At 44.4% G+C, this 6491-nt stretch overlaps 1 protein-coding gene across 5 annotated transcripts in view; it reads right to left on the reverse strand.

Annotated features, from left to right (window-relative positions):
* Nek11 (NIMA related kinase 11) overlaps positions 1–6491 on the reverse strand; it is a 226816-nt gene that overhangs the window by 153998 nt on the left and 66327 nt on the right. The gene's annotated exons all lie outside the window — the stretch shown is intronic.

Below are 6491 nucleotides of genomic sequence, written 5' to 3' on the forward strand. Positions count from 1 at the left end.
TTCTCTCGCCGCCTAGCCCCTCTTCTCTTCCAGGTTTCCAAAATGCCTTTCCAGGCTAGAACCCAGGCTGTGATCTGCTGGCCGAACACAACACTTGTGGTTACAGTAAGCAAAATGGATCCTGCAATAAAAAGTCTTAGCATATAGTAGGTTAACAACAGCAATCCCTCTAAAACTATATTTTTAAATTACAGGAAATAACAAGGTAGCAAACAGTTCAGACTATTCATTTTTTTTAATCTAGAAATCCCAAAGTATCTCTATTAGTTCTCCATCCATTAACCTCCACATATTATCTACAGAAGTGGAACACTCCACTCCTTTCTAGACCTTGGCACTCAAGTGTTGGGTAAAGATTTAGCAACAGCTTGTTTGTAGCCAAATTTATGTTAGGGTTCCTATCTCCATTTCTCCATCTCCCCATCTCCCCAACTCCCCACCTCCCCGCCCCACCCCCACCATCCCCTAGCCTCTAGATCATCTCCTGGGCCTGTATAAAGCTAGATTACAGAGAAGGCACAATTTAGCCTTTACCTCCCCTAAAGCCCTAGGTAGATAGTCTCTGACACCTTAGCTCCCTCCCTTCAGGTCTTTCACTTGGCAGAGTCTCACTGTGCACTGCAAACTTTTCTTCTCAGAGGCCCCACCTACTCACTGACTCCTTGATGATGCTCAGCTTGAAAAGCCCCAGTTCCTTCCTTGGCCATGCGACCTCATCCTGAGCTCCAAGGCCTCCTTGATTATGAGCCCCATGTTGGAGTCAAGAGGTCGAGGTTAGGTCCTTCTAAGCTCCCCGGCTATAGCCAACACATCAGAAGTCTGCTTGACTTGGTGTGGAAATGCACTGACCGGAACTGACCACAGGACATCCTCGAGAAGAGGACATGGGGGATGGGAGGGAGCTCAAGCGATACCAGACACCACAGTCAGCTCAGCATTTCCCATCTTCCAGAGTCTGGAAGGTCACCTCCTTCCTCAGCCAAATATACTGCATGGATTCCCAAGCGGGCGCCCTCCTCAGGAAATGAATTCTCTGTGCCACGTTTCAGACACTCATCTAGATACCTTACCACGTTTCTGCAAGCTGGCTGAGAAATGAAGCTAGGTGGTGACAAAGCCACCTTCAGGAAATGTGTGGGTGGCTAGGTGATGACAAAGCCACCTTCGGGAATGTGCTCCAGCCTGTCTCTCCCACCATGGGGAAGCACTAAAATCAATGACATTTTAAGACCCCCAAGTCTGAGCACACTGTGAGGGGCTGCTCTACTTTCTCTTGAGAAACAGGGGCTAATAAGCCTCACACCCCAACAGGAAGAAGTTGTGTACAGCGCTCTGAGACAGCGCTCTGAGACAGCTGAGTGAACTGTGAATGTTCCCAGACTTTAACAGCCTCATTTACGTACCTGCCATATGCTACAGCCTCCAAGGATTCCACAGCTAACAACAACCTAAGTTAAAGCACAGTACATGAACCTTCCTTCCAAAGGAGAGAGCCCATTTTTCTTTCATCTGTCCCCTGCCCATCTTACTTTCTCTACCATTGTCTTTGTCTTCTCTAGGATACTGTATTTCTCAAGGTTCTCCACACAAACAGAACTGAGAATCGACTGGTGCACTGGAAGACCTGTCACCTGAATCAGTAGGCTAGAGGCCCTGGAAAGCCAGGGGTGAGAGCCTGAGTCCCAGGGAAGCCAGCATGTGAATCCCTGGCCAAGGTCAGAATCAGGGAAGGAGGCACTTTCCTCCTTCCTACAGTGGGTGGCACAACACCCACCCACGATGGGAAGGAACCTATTTTACTACTTCAAGAGCCAATCTCTCACACACAGATTCTCATAGACTTACCCAGAAGCAGCATTTTAAACTGGGTGTCCCGTGGCTCACTCCAGTGGTTGTAAAATTAACCAACATTTGCACTGAGGCATTGGCTATGAAGGTAGCAAGTCTAACCTCTCACGTGCATGTATGTTTCCAATGTAATCCTCCATATTAACATGTAGACAATCTCTGTACATGCCTATAGTCCCACCACTTGGGAAATGGAGGTTTGAGGCCAGGACTTCCTACACAGGGAAATCCTGTCTCTTGACAAACAAAAATTACTCCAAGGGCTAGGAACATAGCTGGGTGGTAGAGTACTTGTCTAGCAAGACCCTGTGTTCAGTTCACTAGAACAGCCAAACAAACAAACAAACAAGCAAACACAAAATCCTCTGAGGTTGGAGTAAGGCGGAGATATTCGTTTTTTCCATTCAAATCAAAATTTCCAAAACTATAAAATAATTCAATAGGAAACTCATAAATAATGTTAAAAATAAGAGTTACATTTGGTTAGGAATTTATGAACAATTTCCAGAAAACTGCACAAAGTGTAATCTCAGACCTACAGCATGGGTGGAAGAGTCCTGCCTCTGAGTCCTCATGGGTGGAAGAGTCCCGCCTCCATGGGCTGCTTTCCCCGCCCTCTCCTTTCCCGACACACTGGTTTCTACCTCCTGAGCTCCTCTCTCATCAGAGTTACTTTCTAATTGCTGTTGCACTAAGACACCATGACCAAGACAACTTGTAAAAGGAAGCATTTGATTGTGAATCACAGTTCCAGATGGCAGGAGTCCATGACCATCATAATGGGAGCAGGCTAGCAGGCAGGTGAGCATGGGGTTGGACCAGTAGCTGACAGCTCACACCTCAAAATACAATCAAAAGGCAGAGGGTTAACTGAGAGTGGCGTGAGCTTTTGAAACCTCAGAGCACACGCCCAATGGCACGCCTCCTCCAAGAAGGCCACGCCTCCTAATCCTTCCCAAACAGTTCCACCCACTGGGGACCAAGCGTTCAAATATATGAGCTTATCAGGAGCCTTCTCATTCAAACCGCCACAGCTTCTAAGCAGACTATGCCCCAATCTGGGTTTCAGGACTTAATACTATAGGAATTCAAACGAATGCAAGCCCCTGTGCTTCCCCCAAGACTCACTTAAAACGCCTCTCACCAACCCTCCACATTCTGTCTCCCGTGCGTGCTCACAGTTAATCTCAGCGTGATTGTTTCCAGCCCCTCATGCTCCCAGACATAAACCTCAAGTTTATCTTTGATACCCATCTCCAATGGCCCTGGGGATCCTCAAGAATAGTCCATGAGTATTTCTCTGTGCTCTCCAGCCCAAGACCCTGCCTTTGACTTTCTATCATATTTAACATACTTACTTAATTTCAAGCTCAGTCATTACAGCTTACCAAACTCATTACAACAACCCCCCCCCCCCAGATATTCCCTGCTGCTGCCATCTTGCCCCGGTTCTCATAACCTCACACATGGACAGTATGAAAGGTTTCTGATTAATAACTCAGCTCCCATCTCTGCTCTCCCTATTTCAGTGTCACTCTGTGCATCTCTGTGACTCTGTCTCTCCCACCCTCTCTCCCTGCCTTTCTCCCACCCCTTCTCTTTTCTATAAGTTATCATCTAAGCTTCCTGAAGCAAGCTCTGGTCACAATTTCACAAGGCTCCTACCTTATCAATTATCCATGTTATATAACAAGGCCCTTGTTGGCCCCATCTTCTCTCTGCCCACATCTCTATCAAGCCTTCACCTCAAAGAGCTTTCCCAACAGAACCACTCATCATTCACTCTAAATGTACTGCTGTTCAACCTCTCTCTCTCTCTCTCTCTCTCTCTCTCTCTCTCTCTCTCTCTCTGGTCACTCTGTCCCTTAAACTTGGGAAGTGCTTGGCTCATCTTTAACCACACTCAAAACCTACCCTAGATCAAATTACATGTCATTCCTTATTGTCTAGACTGGAATGATATCTCTTCTGATCTCCTACGCAGTATACATCTACTGTTCCTGACACTCATCATCTTCTGCAATTCACCCCACAATGTTTAAATCTTGAGTTAACACAGTTGCACATATGTGCCACCCATGTAGTCCTCAACCCTAATTTACATACAGAGCTATCCCAGTACCCAGGCCATTTCTTTGAGTCTCCTAGAGTCAAGCTTCCTCCCACAGATAAGTGCTTCTGTGACTCACCATCAGTTAGATGCACCTTGGTTTGAACTTGGGTTTGAATAAACCATACAATAGTGTGTGCCCATCTAAACCTGCCTTGCATCCTACATTGCATATTGAAGAGTCATTTACATCATACATTACTGCTTATGTGTTATTTTCCACTATAAGCTAGTATTTCACTATCAGCTTACCCAGTCATCCCATGGTAGTTAAGGACCTTCCAGTGCATTAGCCACTACATTAAAAAGGTTGCCGTGGCCATGTTTGTATGCCTGCTAGTGACCAGCCCTAATTTCTCCTTTTTAAATCTTGTTTGTTAGTCCATATCATTTTTACAGAAGAACGCATTCCACTGTGACAGTTTCACACCTGCTTCTGGTGAAATGTGTCATTCTTATCCCTTTTCTCCCCTTTTCCCTCCCCACTGACCCTCAATTGCCTCCCTCCACTTTCATGTCCGTTTATAAACTCTAGATTCTGCATGTGAGAGAAAATGTATGGTATTTACCAGTATGGTTTCACTTGATTTGATTATCTCTGATTCCATCCAGTTTCCTGAAATGACACATGGTTCTCCACGGTATCTCCATTATGTATATAGATACTATGGTTTCTTTACCCTTCCGCCCCATTGATGTGATTGCGTAACTTGATCACTGTGTTAGTGCCAAGAGAACATGAGCACACTGAATATATCCTTGTGGTCTACGTCAAAAAGGTCATCAACGATCTCTGCCCACCCCCAAGGAATATAACTATTTGCATGTTTAGTCTAAACAATTCTATCACACATTGCCCCAAAGTATCTCTATGCATGGCCACCCCACACATAATGTGACAAATGCTCTGGATCCTTGTCAACCACACATCCATGTGTGACTGCAGGTTAAAACCATCTGCCAGCAGCGCCTATGTCTGTATTTAATTATGAGCACAAACAACACTGTTCTAGAAGCTGCTTAAGTGCAAAGATTGCAGAGTGGATTCCCTAGCATCCTATAAAGCAAGCAGTGACAGTCTCATCCTTGAGACTGTTTTACCAATGTGGAAACAAGGTTCAGAGATGCTGAGCAGCCGTGGAGACAGTGATTCTGGACAGCCTCCTGACCTGCAGCCACGGCACTGAGTTCTCACCACTTACACTAAACAAATGGTTCTCTAAGCTTAGGACTTATTTTTAGTTTATTGCTATTACATGAGCTAAGACATAAAATTGGCATTGCTCTATACATAAGAAGCTTATAATGATTGACTACGATATAATAATTAAGAGACACTGTGATTTCTCATCTGAATCGCGAAGACTAGAATTTTAGATCCACAGATTCAGTAGCAACCACATGTGAAGTTGCGTTGAATGACTCTATAAATACTGACAGACTGACAATGGCACTACTCCCTTTGGAGGTTGTTTTTAAACTCATTTATTTTTTAACTATCACTAAGTAATCTTAAGCACATCAAAAATGTTGGGGGAATGTGCTCAGAGTGTATTTTATACTGGCATGGGAATAGCCTTATGTAACCCTGTAGAAAACAAACTAAAATAATAAAACAGAAAAATAAGAATGAAAAGAGCAAATTTGGGACCTTAAGTCAACCAGATGATTATGTCCTTTATGTAATAAGCCAACAATCTGCTAATGAGCAGTGAGAAAGGAAAGGCAGGCAGAGGGGATGAGGAAGAGAGGAAGGGAAGGAAAGAGATACCGGCAGCATGAGTGTGCATGTGCACAGGCCGACAGTCAGCAGCTCCGGGCTGTTTATTAAAGATTATGTGATATTTCATCGTCATCTTAGGACATCACTACAGAGACCGTTGGGAGTCACACTGAATTAGCCACTATCTGTGTCATCCAGCATGTGTTTCAAGAGATACATGGCCAAGTGCAAGGGAATCTGATTACTTTTTATGCTATCAGAAAGCACAGGCAACACACTAAAGCAGTGACAGCCCTGACTGCCAGGCCTTGGCGTGCCCCAAGAATATCATTTTTACTGAAGATGCGGTCCCCAGGTGTCCTGTTCACTCCTGCAGTGAGAGTGCCTTGGCCACCCCCTTTGAGAGTCTATTGCTTCCAATGCATTTGTGTCATTTGATGGGTCTAATAATATTTAACACCTTCACATCTGAAAAGATGGTTTAAATGTATTGTTAAAACATTTGCAAAACAGTATTGTTGGGGCAAATTGGGTAAACAAAAATGGCAGACAACTGAAACTCGGAGGATACACTTGGACTGCTAGCTAATATTTATATCAAAATCGAGTTTTGATATGAATATTCATCTGTCATGGTCTGGTGAAGATGTCTAAGTATCAGCTTTAATTTACAGGAGATAGTTACATAGGGCACCGAGTTCAATACAGTTTCTGCTACACTGAAGATCAACTTGGTTTCCAGAACTACAAAAAAAAAAAAAAAAAAAAAAAAGGGGGTGAGCTTCAGACATGGCTCAGTGGGTAGTGATG

The sequence above is a fragment of the Mus caroli genome, chromosome 9 (assembly GCF_900094665.2).
Source record: "Mus caroli chromosome 9, CAROLI_EIJ_v1.1, whole genome shotgun sequence".
NCBI lineage: Eukaryota > Metazoa > Chordata > Mammalia > Rodentia > Muridae > Mus > Mus caroli.